Consider the following 16,138-nt stretch of genomic DNA (forward strand, 5'->3'; position numbering starts at 1 on the left):
CAACTGACTGATGAATTAGCGCAGATTTTTCTGCAGATGGGAACCAGGAGGAAGTTGTTCAGACCCCAGCGGGTGAAGTGATGCTAATTTAAGTAAATTCGCTTAATTTAATTTATTAAAAGTTATTGGGGTGGTTTTTGTCACTACGAGAAAAAATAAAGGGAACATTTCTACGTGAGATTAGCAGTATTGTAAGAAGTATTTTTTTACTGCAGATGCATCCTTTGCTACAAATAATCCAGTAGTGTTGCATTATAGACAATAAAATGTTTATTTTTGTCTTTTTAAAATGAACTGAATTATTTATTTGCATCATTTAGTGGTTTTATAATATTGTATAAAAAGCCTTAAATGGAAGACCTGCAGAATGTTTCTGTTTTTAATCGGATTAATCGATTAATCGCTAACTAAAGCAACCGTGAGTTGCAGCCCTGCTATACTGTACTTTTTATAAAATGCAGAGGCATGTACGCTCTGCGTAGTAAACATGACATGGGATATTAGTTCCAGCAGATTCCCACTCCTTGCTCACAGAATCAAGGAACACTGAGTGGTTCTGACAAGCATGCCCGAATCTCTCTGGTATTATGTGCTCACACCTCCACATGCGGAGGCTTTGGCACAAATTAGCACAAGCAAGAGGCTGGCGTCCTACGGGACAGGCAGCTGTCAGTCTTTAGATCTATTCCTGGTGCAGGGAATCTTCATGCAGCTGCAGGAGCCAGGCCGCCTGACGGGTTTCATAGTAATCAATCATTCCTCCCATTGGCTGCCTCAGCATTTGATATCAGTCGCGACAAAGACGATCAGATATTCAGACGGGATCTGCGATCGCTGCTTTCATGGATCAATGCCACGGTGGGCGGCTGTTTTCCCCAAACAGTCACAAACGCAACTGGGAAGCTCGTGGAAAAGCGCGACCACTTCCTGAATTACTCTGAAGTACTGACAATGTAACTTTTTATTTTCTCGCCACAGTATAGAAACAGAAAGAACCCAAAAAGAAATCTTACCAAGCATTTTGGTCTGGTTTTTAGAGCAGATGTCTTAGTTCACTGGAAGTACGACTAAACTAACTTTCAGGTAACTTTTCAGCAAAATATAGGTTCCTTGGAAGATTATTTTACTTATAGCAAGACATTGTCAGCGTTTTGTAACTGAAATAATCTGCCTATGAAACAAGAACGTTTTCATCAATATTAAGGAATAATTGACTCTAATAAGCTGCTATATCTTGCTGAAAAGCTACTTATAGTTTCGTCTTATTTTAAAGATACTAAGATGTTTCCACTAGAAAGTAAACCAAAAGTACTTGTTAAGATTTTGTGTTTTTGCAGTGTAACTCACCACACTTATGTTTTATATATAACCTCTCTGCACGATCCGTAGCATCAGCTAATCACAGTTCTGCCGTTGTGGAAATTATCATGCAAAATCAAATAATGCCCACATTTTTTGCACTAATTCATAATTACGAGTTTATAGCTAATTTTTCTTAAAAACTATCATAAACACCAGGCTTATGTAATGCCAACTCCCACCTGTAGGTGGCAGTATTTCTTACTTTTACGACACTGCTGCCTCTGCCTTACTGTAATAGTCTGTGATCGATGTGGCGAGTAGCAAAAAGCCACATTTATCATCAAACATAAATGCAAATTTTGTGAAATTCCTTACAGATATTTCTGAATTAGCGTCACAAAATCACAAAAACCAACAACGAAATCCTGAGGGGCTGAGAGGATATCCAACAGATATTTGTTAATATCTTAGCACTTTGTTAATGGGTTTTATAAATTCTGGCTGAACAGATACTGGAGTGAATGCTGCAATCTGAAATTGAAATATAAACTTTAAAATTGAGCTTGTAGTATAAATACTACTGTGTGATAACTAGAATCAGTTGGAATGCATGATTGAATCAAAATTATTATTACTTTTGCTTTATTGTGAGTTTATAAATAAATACATTGAAACAATAAAGAACATTGCTGATGTTGACATGGCTGAAACCTGCAGACCGCGGCCGCTGCTCTCCGCGCTGGCGGCGTGCGGCAGAGCAGCACTCTGGGTAATTTATTCATGCTGCGGACCGAGGTCAGGTGGAGGTGGTGCCGGATCCCCTGGGTGCTTCCTTTATAATGACTTTTTTTCTGGGTGGGACGCTTCACGCGGAGTAAGTGTGCTTCGGCGAGGCTCTGCCCCCTGCGCTCTGCAGAGTAATGAGACATTTCCAGCCGTCGCGGCGGCCAAATTGACAGCGTCACAGGCTGGTGCTCCTCCAGGAGGTCTTGTTAGGATGTTGGGCTATAATTGCACCGCATGTTGGCAAGGAGGAAACATGAAGTGAAAGGGCAGGAGAGGAACACGCATGCAGTTGATAATGACTAACCATGTATGTTTGTCATGATGGATCGTTTCTTTTTTCTTTATCGTCTTTATGCAACGCTGAGTGAATCATACGGAGTCAATTCTGCACACAAATCAGAAGCTCTTAAACGTCTTGCTTTCATTTTGTGAGCTCCTTCTTCAGGAAGTGAACTCTTCCAGTTTAAATCAGGCTCTGCACCATGAAACAGATCAGTGAAGGTTACTAAAACAAATTTCAACTCATACTAAAAAGATAAATATTAACACAGATTTGGAAGATTTGAGCAAACAAGTTGATCAGCTCAATGAAATGCAAAATCTTACCAAGTAACTGTGGTTTAGTTTCTACTGCAAATATCTTAATATTCTTAAAATAAGATAAAACTAACTTACAAGTAACTTTTCAGCAAGATATGGCAGCATGTTTAGAGTTAATAATTCTGTAATAAGACATTTTCCCCATGTTACAAGTGAAATAATCTGCTAATGGACCCAGCACGTTTTCATCAATAATGAGGAATTACTGACTTAAACTCCAATTTCTTGCTGACAAGTTACTTAGGAGATAGTTTGTCCTATTGTAAATGTACCAAGATATTTGCAGTAGAAACCAAACCAAAACTACTTGGTAAGATTTTGTGTTTTTGCACTTGTTTTTCATGAAATGCAACTTTAATTTACTTATTTATTTTTGGCAGTGTGGCCTTTATTTATTAGCAGCTTGACATGAAGAAGGGCAGCGAGAGAAAACGAGAAACATTTCTGACTTCTCCCAGTCGTGAAACCCGAAGGCTTCCCGGTTATTTCACCTCCTGATTCTCTGTTTTCATCATGCTCTTCAGCTAAGATGAAATAAAGGGAAGCATAAAACGCTGACAGAAGGCGGCGGGTCATCGTGGTTGGACAGCCACAGTCTGTCTGATTTGGCCTGCAGAGAGCAGCGAGTGTGTGCATGGCTGCATGCATGCGCTCCGTGTGCAAGTTGCGAGTGAAGCCTGGCTGCAGTATGTTCGTTCTCGTTCCAACACCTCCCACTTCCTGACTGCTGCCACTACATTAGAGTCCAAGAAGGATCTTCTTCTGCGCCTCAGTGGGCTTCCTCTGCCCTGAAGGGGTTAAATCCTGAGATATATTGGTGGGATATTGACAAAGTTTTGTGTACACTTGCAAAGGAAACACAGCTGGTGATTAACTAGAGATTAAATCTATAAAACTAAATCTGGCAGCAACAATTTGCCCAATAAGGGGTTCTACTCTCTCTTTTAAACGTTCAAGCCACAGTTAATCATTTTAACATTTAATCATTTTGTTTTGTGATCACTGTGACATTTTTGAGAGGATTTGAGAGTTTTGATAAAACAGATCAAATGAAATTATTCCAGTAGTGATGCAGGGTTTCCCCCAGTGCATTACATTTATTACTATTTGTTTAATGAAATGTTTTCATGTCATTTTTTGACAGTAACTTAATGTTTTTGGTGTCTGAAAAATGAACCATTTCAAAATCCTCCCCAGTGTAATAACACAACTCAGTAGGCACTGCCTGTTACCTAGCAACCCAATCTGAACTCCATCACATTTGGTCAACTGTACAATGGCTGCTGGAAAAGAGAAGTGCTTTGTTGTTGGCATATCATTCAAAAACCACTTGTGGTGTTGTTGTTGGTTGTACAGGAGGCTCCACTTCTGCTTTTCAAACAAGTACGGTTTTATAATTGCGCATCTGTTTGTAAGCGTTGAGTTGGGGGCCGTGGTCTGCAGCAGCTTAGTTTGGATTTGAAGTTGCTACTTCATTATTGCAGAAAGAGGAGCTTTAGTGAGCTCTTCTATCTCACTAAATTAGTTTTGCTTGTAGCATTAGCTTGTAGCATTAGCACAGCTAGCAAGTGTGCAGCCGTCACCATCTAGTTTTTTCCTGTATATTTTCCTCGTATAGAACAATTGTTATGTTTGCCTTATGTTACAGGACGCTGCCTGTTTCTTCTGGATTTACTCAGTACGACTCAATGTTTCTATTGATTTTTGTGCAGATGAAAAATACAATTATAATCAGTTATATAGAGATATTGATTATTTTGACATTCATAGTGACTAGGCATAATAATAAAGTAATGAAACTGATGGTGGGGCTTTTTTCTGAACCGTCATAATCACCTCTGGTGTTACGAGCTGCTTCGTGTCCCTCATGATTTATCGCTGTATTTTATTACACCTGGCTTTACAAGCTGCACTGAACAGTATTCATCCAATCATTTCCTGGTTTTAATACCAATAACGTTCAAACCAGACGATGAGGCTCTAATTTCTGAACATGCCCCTGAATTGAGCAGCATTGGAGTTAATGAAAGCCTCTATTTCGCTGATATATGATTACAGAACCCTGAATTATCTGAATCATTACCAAAACGTTGTTTTGATTCGGCGTACATCCATGGAGCTAATTTTAGACGTCTTGTTTTAAGACGCCAGGCTGCAGAGCCGCCCCACCTCTCCGGTGTTATTCTCCTATTGGACTGTGATGTAAAGCATGGTGCATTGTGGGAGGTGGTAATCTAATCCGCGCTGCTGGCCCTCCTGAGGGCGCAGGATCTTGGTGCGTGATTGGACCATTTATCTCAATATCGTGACAGCAACATCATCAAGGCGCGGCCCCTCGGAGCAACGGGTGCGCCCGCACAGAACAACACATGCAGATACGCTGTCACACATACACTGCAAAAAAAAAAATAATAATAATAACAGGAAAATGCACCTGTGAGATTTTTCTTCTCTCTCTCAAGTGGATCCCACTCCACTGGCGTTCAGGTTCCTCTTCACGCTGCCTGGAGTAAATTCATTCACATTGTCTCTGCTTTTCTATCCACATTCAGAAATCCACACAGCTTGAGCATAACCTAAAAAACACTAAAGATTATCCAGCTACAGCTACATGCTCTTTCCAATATATTACAAGGGATTTTCAGAAGCAGATGAGAAAATGTAGATGTATGTCAAACCGGTGTGAAACAGAGAGGGCAGATGCTGACATCTACACCTGCAGTGCATGACTCAGTAATCCCTCTACATCCTGCTTGTAGAGCTAAGCTTTACAGAGGCTAGCTCTGTAGAGGTTAGCTCTGTAGAGGTTAGCTCTGTAGAGGTTAGCTTTATAGAGGCTAGTTCTATAGAGGTTAGCTCTGTAGAGGTTAGCTTTATAGAGGTTAGCTCTGTAGAGGTTAGCTTTATAGAGGCTAGTTCTATAGAGGTTAGCTTTATAGAGGTTAGCTCTGTAGAAGTTAGCTTTATAGAGGTTAGCTCTGTAGAGGTTAGCTTTATAGAGGTTAGCTATAGTTCTCTATAGCCTATATAGAGGCTATAGAGAACTAGCCTCTCTATAGAGAGGCTAGTTCTCTATAGAACTAGCCTCTATAAAGCTAACCTCTACAGAGCTAACCTCTATAGAGGCTAGTTCTATAGAGGTTAGCTCTGTAGAGGTTAGCTTTATAGAGGCTAGTTCTATAGAGGTTAGCTCTGTAGAGGTTAGCTTTATAGAGGTTAGCTCTGTAGAGGTTAGCTTTATAGAGGCTAGTTCTATAGAGGTTAGCTTTATAGAGGTTAGCTCTGTAGAAGTTAGCTTTATAGAGGTTAGCTCTGTAGAGGTTAGCTTTATAGAGGCTAGTTCTATAGAGGTTAGCTCTATAGAGGTTAGCTCTGTAGAGGTTAGCTTTATAGAGGCTAGTTCTATAGAGGTTAGCTCTATAGAGGTTAGCTCTGTAGAGGTTAGCTCTATAGAGGTTAGCTTTATAGAGGCTAGCTCTATAGAGGTTAGCTTTATAGAGGCTAGCTCTGTAGAGCCTAGCTTTATAGAGGTTAGCTCTCTAGAGCTAACCTCTATGGGGTTTAGCTCTATAGAGGTTAGCTCTATAGAGGTTAGCTCTGTAGAGGTTAGCTCTATAGAGGTTAGCTTTATAGAGGCTAGCTCTATAGAGGTTAGCTTTATAGAGGTTAGCTCTATAGAGGTTAGCTATACCTGTAACCTCAGTAACTGGTGTCATCTATAAGCTGCATGTAAATCATTTAAACTGCTGTAAAATGTTCTTGCTTTGCCTTTCCTTTCTGAACTCATGTAATTTCACTCCTTGAAATTGGGCCTCTGTCTCTTTAAGTAGCTCCTGCTCTTTGTGAAACTCCGTTTCCAGAAAGTCATCACAGCACCACTCCTCTGTTAACCCTTTAATGACATTTTTACCAGCGTTTTGCTGAGAAGCAGCTCCTATAACGAGCTCAGCTGATGCGCAGCTCCACCAGGTATTTGCTAATTGCTGCTGGCTAGTCTGAAGGAGCTGAGTGATGGAGTCATGGTGAAAGTTTACTCTGTGAGGCAGAGGCTTGGTAGCTTGGAGTTCGTCTTGAATAATTAAATAATTTGAATAATTCTTTGATATTTTTTTATTTAAGAAAAAGTCAAACATCTAAACTAACCCAATACTCTTCATTTAAGTTGCATTTTATGCATGTTTTAGTTTAAATATAAACTAATGGAATATGATAGAGTTGTTTAGTTGTATTTTCTTTACAATCGGCCCAGAATCTGTAGGCCCTTTGTATAGAAAAATTTGTTTCTGGACCGAAAATCGTTTCTGAATTAAATTGTGACTTTAAAAAATGTAAGTTCAAAAAGGTTGCTCTACACACCTGTCATTCTGGCTCCCTAAATGTTTTGTTTCAACAATCACACAACGAATGTCATAAAGAGGAAGAAACACCAAAATTGACATTAGAATAATTTTTAAAGGTTTGATCTGATTGAGTCTTTAGGTATAAATGTGAAGAATCGATTTGCGTTCCCTGCAGAAATGAATGAGATCCGGAGCAGAACTCCCTCCTGTGTATTTTTTGCACAGAGTCTGTTTGCTGTTGGCTCTGATTCAGCAGAGGGGAGTCTGTAGTGGGAACCTGCTGCTCGCGTGTCGGGTTGGTAGGTGGTTCCTCCATGTGGCTGCTCAGACAGAATGTGAAATAAGGTGCTGCAGCAATTCACAGAACCAGGAAGGCAGATTATTAAACCGGCTGCAGCTTTTATTCACCCAGACTTGTGTATCCGCATGTTGTCGTATTGTTCGGAGAAGGTCACGACGTAGATTGTTGAGTTGCAAACAGACTCAGGTTGGAGACGCCCGGTAGAAAATCTGTGCTGACATTTAAAAACCAGGATATTCTTTCCGGCATTGTCTTGGCCGGCTCTCTGGGATTTCCATGATGTGTCGTGCTGGAGGGAGGCGTCTATCTCTGGAAAGCATCTCACTGCCAGAGGACACGGCGGGTTGCTGTGGACTCCGCTGGTTGCCAAGACCTGACACGATGGCTGCAAGGTATCATAATGAGGCCCTATATTCTGCAGCAGCCGGATCTGCACATGATTGTGTTTGAGATATGAAGAGTTTATGCAGGAGGCAAACTGATCTGCAAGATATCAGAACGTTTTCACAAGGTGAAGAGAAGGACAAGAGATGCAGAAATGAAACGGTTTTAAACTGAGAATTAATTATAAAGCCAAGAAGAGCAACGAGCTAAAGAGCAGACGATATAAACACTGTAAAAATGGTTGAAATATGGCAGAATGTGGCTCTGTTCTTTATTTAGAAGAGGGAGATTGTTGTATGACTGTAACATCTTGTAACTCCTTTTTTTAATTTTGTGAAGTTTAACACCTGGGTTTTTCAGTATCGTTTAGTTTTATGTCATTGTGACTAATTCAGTTAGTTTTAATTCGTTTTTAGAGTGTTTTCAGGTCTTTATCAGTTGAATATTGCTTAGTTTTAGTTTTTTATGCTTTAGTACATTTTTGGATGCAGATTTCAAAAAGGTCAAAGTTCAATTCTCAAAAAAATTATTCAATTATTGTTGGATAACCAACTGACTCTGTTGTTTTCTCCAAACTTCTGCTGTCGATAAAGTCTCTGCAGCAAAAACCAAACAATGAACCACGGATGTCTCCAAAAGGATCCATTTAGATCATCAACGTACGACAATCTCCTGTTTTTAGTGATCAACTTTACATGAAATCAATCTCCAAACCACATTTACCTCCCCAAACAGCAGCAATATCTGAAATTTATGTAAAAATAAAAGAAAGAACATGCGGAACAAAATGAAAAAGGAGGCTTGATGGACATTTTTTAAAGCAGTTTGGTAACAAAAACCTGCTTTTTGCTTAACTGATATGGTTTTTGTTTAATCAGATTTTTCCCCCTTTACTTTTATGTGTTGGAGTTTTTATTTCTCTTTTTCTCCACATTGTTTTGTGACTGTGTGTTTGTGAAAAGTGCTTCACTTTAAATAAACCTGTATTAGAACTAGTGCTGTGAATCGATTAGAAAATGCTAATGCTAACGGTGTTCCTCAGGGCGAGTGCTTGGGTCACTTTTGTTTGTTACATTTTATTGCTGTCAGTCGATTAAAAAAGTAAATCAGATTAATAATTCTAGCGCTGTTGTTAATCATTATATTTAACTTGTAACTGTGTAACTTGAACAAGGTGACTCTTTGGGAAAAAGGTTTTTAGATCAGTATAGGGAATGTGATTAATCTGCGCTACATTATTTAAATTAATGTCATTGGTAGCCCTAATAAAAACCTTCACTCCACTGAAAATAACCAACCTTAGCTGAAGTGAAATAATTTTTAAAATTGACATTAAAGTAACATTGCTGTAAAACCTCTGAACACAGTGTGTGTTAATTCCTGTAAAGCCGTGTATTTATTAAATATCCTAATTTAATGTAAATGTTCTGCTCTTCACCATCAAGGTGAAGGAAATGCGCTTCAGAAAAGACGTGCGGTGTTATTTCTGACTCCTTCTGAGCGCTTCGAAGCTTAATAGATTTACCCCGATGGAGCAGAGGTGGACTGACGGTATTGAATTGCCAAAGTTAAACACTACAATGTCTCCTTGCAGAAAGAGTGCCACAGTTACTCTGTCAGCAGTTTTTGCAGAAACTCTGAAAGTAATCCCAGTGAAGAATTGTGAGACGTGACAGACATATTTAAACACTCAAAACTTTTGCTTTGGGGTTGGAGTGAAGTGAGAGCAGAAATCTCAGTGGGAGATTCATGGAAATGTGTGAATGGTTCGATGCTGAACCACTTGACTGATGCAACTTTGTCACAGAAAGGTGTTAAAAAGTGAAAGAGAAAACTCCACCCATTCATTTAATATCAGCATTATTCAGTCTGCTGCTGCCGTTCATGTGAAGGAGCCACAGTCTGTCTGAAAATACATAATTAGGGTTATTTTAAGTCAAGTTTTCATAGAATGGTGCCTTTGCAGTTCAGTCAGCATTGAAATCTTTGACAAAACTCCTGCACTAAGTTACACATCTGCTGCTTTCCTACCTGCACTGTAAAACATTTAAAGGTGGCTTAACTTGAAAATGAAAGTCCACCTGCTGCCTTGAAAATGCAACAAGAAAATCATTTTGGTTTTAACTCAGAAATTAAACTTCATGAAGTTGATTTAACAACAAGAGACAAGTTGTCTAAATGTTGTTTTTTAACTTCATTAACCTTGAAGTTTTAACTTAATGCTGCAAATTAAACCAAATAATTATTTCACAATATGCAAGAAAAAATAATTTCTGATCTGATGATGCATTTTATTAAACATCACATTGAATTCTGCTAAAAACATTTAGTGTGAACAGGACATGAAGATGAACATTTGCCTTAATAAACACCAGAGTCGGATCGATGTAACGCACTTCCATCTCAAGATACGGAAACACGCCGCTAAGCATTCTGGGAAATACTTCCCACTCCCGTCAGTTTCTTATTTCAGTTTTTTTAAGTGCTAATCTAAAAACTCTTGGAGGTTTGACAAAATTAACAGAAGGCTAACACAACTTACTGCTGTAAGTTTATTTTCCATAAATTCTCACATTTAGGTTCAAACTCACTAAATGTGTTAAACTTAAGAAGTAAAAGTTAGTAGACACAGCTAAATGCGGCTCAAATGTTTTACAGTGTACTTATGATAATTAAAATTACTGCTTTGTTTTCACCAGACACTGACTGGTTGTTAATAAAATGTATTTCAGTCTTGAATGTTACACATGTGGGCAGAAGGCGAATCTCTGAAAAACCTTCTGACTATTCACAGCTGCCAGTGATGGAACATGTTCCTGATTCCTATTGTCTCTGGAACCGATTTTACTTTAACGATGATCCATTAAGACGTTAAGATTGTCAAATTGAGACAAATTCTGCAGCACCAAAGTGTGAAGAAGAGTCTTTATATCTGGAGTATCTGGAAGCTGTCGCGCTGTAATTTATTTCCTAAACTTTCCGGCTGCAGGTCAGGCATGACATCCTTGTTTATTTTCGTGTTGGGTCAATTCAGTTTGACGTAGATATAGGCGGCTTCCTGGAAAACCAACTTGAAGTCCCACCTTCCCTCCGCTTGGCCAGGATTGGAGGTTATTACCCAGCTGGATTACAGTGTAATTGGATCCACAACCAGCGCCGTTAGGTTCCCCTCGCTGCTGCCGGCCGATTTCTGCTCCTGTGATGAACATCAGGAGTGGATCGCTGCAGGGAAATGGAGGTCAGATTAGGAGAAATTTGGGCTGCAACGTCTTTGTTGTTGAGTCCACAAATAGCCTCACATGAAGTCCAACATGAGCCGGGAAACGAGCCTCCCTGCTGCTTGTTTCTTTCTTTTGGTATTCTCGCTCTCATAAAATGCCACAAATGTTTTGTGTTGCTTTTGCTGTTGGGGGTTCTGCCAGTGCAGCAGCCCGTCAACTGCAGGGCCGAGTCCGCTGGCCGCCCGGGGCTTGTTGGCCAGAGACTCGCTTCGCCTCGCTGTCGCCTCTGCCAGCCCGTCGCACCCCTTCTGGGAAGACGTCTACAGGCCTGTCAGCTCAGATCGAAGTCAGCCGCTGAAGAAAAACAGCAAACAAAGCTGCTGATTGGTCGGTGGCGGGGCGACTCTCGTGTCATTGGTCAGCTTGTGGGAGTGAACGCTGCATCACCTCACTGCCTTCTTGATAAAGAGAAACCAGCACATTGCCATGTATGCTCATATGTATTTTTATGACAGCTGCTGCATACCACTTTCTTATTTTTTATTTTTTTAGGTGTAAAGTGTGTTTTGTTCCTGCTGATGATGGTTTTAGCAGTTCAGGTTCTGCTTACTGCGCAGTAACATGAAAACATCTCCTTCCCTCTGTGTCTGAGCATCGAAGGAATCATTTTAAAGGTTTTCTGAAGACTGGCAGCATTTATACGAGAAGCAGCAGCACTGGAGGTGGCAGTGGGGCTGCTGCCCTTAAACCTGGACTATAAACATGTTTTTTTACATATTTGTTAAACTGTCACCATGTCGTAACGGTAATCTGTGAAACAGTTGACTTCTCCCTGTGGTTTTACAGCCACCTGAAGAAATGCACCAATCCTGGTCAGAAACAACCAATCAGAACCAGAAGGAGGGTCTTAGCGCTGTCAATCAATCTTGTGTACTCGCTGCTAAATGTGCAAAAGGCGGGAAAACAACTTACCTTTCCAAGAAAAGGGTTTATCCACTTCCATTGGTGGCCATGCTAACTAGCTTTAGCATTCATAGCAGGCTATGTTGTGGTGAACCAGATGTAGCGGAGAGAAAGTGGGAGAGTGTGAGCAGCGCGCACACAAGGGTGAGTGACAGCGCAGAGACCCTCCTCCTGGTTCTGATTCGTTGCTTCTGACAGAGCGGTGTCTTTCTGTAGTACTGAGAACTGGGAGAAGGCGAAAGAGCTAAAAAATGATTCTAACTCATACTAAACTTCTCGAGTTAGAAACGGGAGCTCTCCTTCTTGATCGGCATTTCCAAGCAGCAGCATCACAAATACCTGATTTTTCCTCCAATTTTCTTCTTCCCTCATCATTTCTTCATTCAACATAGTTCAAATTGTACGGACTGGATGTTGCTGGAGTTAGCGCTTTAGCACCTAGCATACATCATCCACAGTTTGCATTGCAAAGTAAACAACTCCAGTGATGTCCACGTGACGATGTTTATTTTAAAATGTATAAAAACTAAACAGCCTGCAGCATTCTTTCTTGCATCTCAAATAAATAAAGTTTATTGTTGCAGCCAGTCCTGGACGCTTTAGGACTTGGTTCTTCAGCAGTGAGTCCTGCTTACTTAGCTGAAGCCAAATTATTTCTCCACATTGTTGGTGATTAATCTTGCTGTCATCCACAGAGAGCTGGGCTTATTCAACCATCAGCTTTTAGAGCAAACTGTTATTTATGCAGAACAGAGTAGCCAGACAGTATAGAACAATGACATTAATGAACAATATTTTACCTTCAGACTAAATCAAAGACACGTCGCCGTTCAGCACCAGACGGGCGTCCACCTCGGTTAGAGGATTATTTAAATGTTGCTTTCTGCAGCAGATTATTCCCAAACTGCCGTCACAGTGAGCGACTCTAAAGATTATGACTAAATGTTTGTATGTGGAACTGATGCAGCAAAATGTCATTTTATTGAGGATTTGCATGTGATACTATCAGCCCCCATGCAGCTGAACGCAGCATGATACCGAAAAATCAGGTTCACATCAAGTTACACAGCTTCAGGTAAATATTATCTCTTACGTCTCATTGTTGAGGAAGACGGTGATCACCTACAGATTTATTTGTTTTGGATGAATTGCTGATATAAATAGTCATAAAATGTGCAAATCTCACAAAAAGTTTAATTTAAATGCATATTATTGTCTCGTATTTAACGCTGTATTTTTATTGTTCTGTTCCTTGGTGTCACCAGTCAACTCTTGGTAAATAGGAGAGATTATGAAGTCTAACCAAACCAAAGTGTTTTTGGTAGATAATCACTGTTCATAACGAACTATGAACTAATGCATGTTTGTTACATGATGCCCTTTAAAAAGTTTTCTTGTACAAACAAACCGAATCTACATGGAGGGATAAAATTTTACCAGAAATGTTATTTAATTCTTTCTGCTAAAAATTTATGCAAAATTTCCCCCATTTTTTTTACTTTTTTTATGATGGATTATTAGGGCCATAAAGGAAAAAAAATAACTAAATAGTTAACTAAATATAGTCAGATAGTCACTATAATACTAGAATAAAGTTGTAATTATATGAGAATAAAGTCTTAATATTATGAAAATAAAGTTGTAATATTGTAGCTTTATAATATTACAACTTTATTATCATATTATTTTTATATTATCTCTTAATATGGCATTATTCTCATATTATTACAACTTTATTCTTGTACTAATTTTCATATTACTTTGTTCTTGTAGTTTTATTATTTTTATTTTCTTGGCGTGACATTAATATTCTAGTTTTCCAAATATTCTAAAAGGAACTTCATTTTTTATTATGTTATCAGTATTATCCTAAAAGTTGCGTAATACTTTTAAAACGTCATTAACTTGACTTTGATGCAGATTCTGATGAAAAGTCAGCTTTTTTTTTACTTTTCATCCAGAATAGAGTTTCTCTCTGTTTTTACATAAATGTGTAGAAATTTGAAGTGGACGACAAATTAAACCCAATAATGTGGAAGAATATACATCTTTTTGCAGTTTGGTCCTTCAATCTCCTTTAAAATTCAGATAAAAAACAAACTGAAATCTTGTTAATCGGATCCAGGAATATCTAATCATGTTCTGCGGTGATGCTGAGGCCCGGAGTCGGAGGGAAAAGTGATGAAAAGATTGTGAGAGTGAAATGTAATCACTGAAAGAGCCACAGAGCTGTAAACGTGAAATACACTCGAAAATCAATTAGAGAGAGGAAGTCTGTATGAAATTATCTTTGGTTCTCTGTAAACGTTAAGTCCTGGCTTCATTCTGGAGAGGTTCATAATCCATTAATTGATTTCTGGTTTGTGAAGCTGGAGTCAGTGAAGCAGCGAGAAGGAAGTGGAGCAAAGACAGAAATCCTGGTGTTCCCACTGATACGGACGTCTAAGTCACGGTGGAACGTTACGCAGAGGGCAAATTTCACACCAGACGAGGAATTCATCCTCTGTGTTTCTGGCTCTTGAGCTTCTGCTGGAGGAGATTTGCATTCAGTTCTCCTTCTCTGTCACGAAACCTCTAAAGGTGGAGAAACGTAACGGATGTGTTGAGTTCTGTTTGTTCTCTGCATAAAGGCACCGCTTTTTCTGCTGGATGTGTTGCATTTTAATGCCTTGTTTTGTTTCTCCTTGAGCAGTGTTCATTATTCAGTAAAATGAAATGAAAAAGCTGAAAACATTCACTGTTAAACACAAACACAACACCTCATCAATAAGACTGATTGGAAATCTGCAGCAGATGCTTATTGATCAATGTTTCGTTAAGGTTTGTGTCACAATCAGAACATTAGTGGGACGATAAATTGTCCCGTAATCGTTGTGAAAAGCAATAATTTTGTTGTTGTTGAACCATTTTTTATTTATTTGTTTTTTTAATAAATGGTGAATTGCTTATGGTTATATTTGTATTTACCAATATTTAACACTTTAGATGGACCAGCAGGGTCATTATAAGCCTGGCGGGCCACCAGGCTTTACTTGTGCCCCCACCAGGCTGAGCATTGCTTATCTCAGTTTGTTCATGTTTTTAAAGACTTTTTAAAAAGATTTTTATTATTATACCATTTCACAATTGCTTGCTAGTTGGTGTTCAGGTATTAGTCTTCCAATCTTCCAATAACATAATTATCAAGTGATATTTTCACATTTCCTGTCAACTTTAAACAACTTTTAACTCAAAAACACAGCGAACCGCTGGAGGAGTTACTGCCTCGCGTACCGGCCACCGGGCTTAGCAAGTTTTCTGGGGAAACTTTGTGTCAGCATACAAGCAGTTTCCCTTGGAGAAGGAAATATAATAATCAAAGTTTGCCTGTCGTAGATCGATCTACTTTGATTTTTGTAAAGAATCCTCAACACTGGAACTGGAGCATATTTTAAATGCATAAAGCTGAAATAAAAACCACACACAACACATAAATAAAATGGATTATTATGTGTCCATAAACAAAATTGCCTTTCATTATTGAGCTAATTTTATTTTATCATTGAATTAATTGATTAATGGATTATTGTGACAGGCTTAATCAGAATCTACTGTGATTACCTCCAGAAGCAGAAAGCTGGATGTGCCCTGTTCTTACAGATAAACAAAATTCTTATGGCCTCTGATGATTATTGAGATAATTATCCAATAACTGAGCAGGAACAACACAAGATGCATGAGGATAAAGCTGCATTTAAATCTGATTACATGCCTGGAGTTGACAGACAGCTGTTTTCACTCACGTTTGATGCTGCAGACCCATAATTACCTTCTGTCTCAGCACATCGACTCACCGCTTTGTTTGGTGACGTCAAACTCAGTCGCCTCACTTTGAGACTTTGGATGGAGTTTAATAGGAAGCGTTGGGTCGGAGTTTAGATGAGGGATTGTACCAGTGGTAAAATGGATTAACAACTGGTTCCAGCACCAAACCACTGGGAAGTTAATACGCCCACAGGATGCCAGTTTCAGGGTTGCCAGATCTGACTGACAACCCAAATTTTAACCTCTAATGAAACTTGTGCCAATAATGCCAGATATGTAAATATAGATATATTTACAGACTTTGAGACAATTTACATAATTTTTGGTCGTACTTTATTATATTCTGACCAGAACCAAATCCTATTTGACTCTTTGAACTCAATGAAAGAATTCATGCTCAACGGCAAATTTCACTTAAAGAAACAGACGGATGGACG

At 39.1% G+C, this 16,138-nt stretch overlaps 1 protein-coding gene and 1 long non-coding RNA gene across 2 annotated transcripts in view; one reads left to right on the top strand and one right to left on the bottom strand.

Moving 5' to 3' along the window:
- The window catches only part of thsd7ab (thrombospondin, type I, domain containing 7Ab), a 198,339-nt gene that overhangs the window by 51,428 nt on the left and 130,773 nt on the right, over positions 1–16,138 (top strand). The window lies entirely within an intron of this gene.
- Positions 9,984–11,798, bottom strand: LOC148154962 (uncharacterized). The gene is made up of 2 exons (XR_015765675.1): positions 11,013–11,798; positions 9,984–10,935 (listed from the first exon to the last, which is right to left on the bottom strand). It is a non-coding gene; the product is annotated as an uncharacterized LOC148154962 (long non-coding RNA).

This window comes from Poecilia mexicana, unplaced genomic scaffold, assembly GCF_051168715.1.
Source record: "Poecilia mexicana isolate PSO_F unplaced genomic scaffold, ASM5116871v1 scaffold_16, whole genome shotgun sequence".
In the NCBI taxonomy this organism is placed as follows: domain Eukaryota; kingdom Metazoa; phylum Chordata; class Actinopteri; order Cyprinodontiformes; family Poeciliidae; genus Poecilia; species Poecilia mexicana.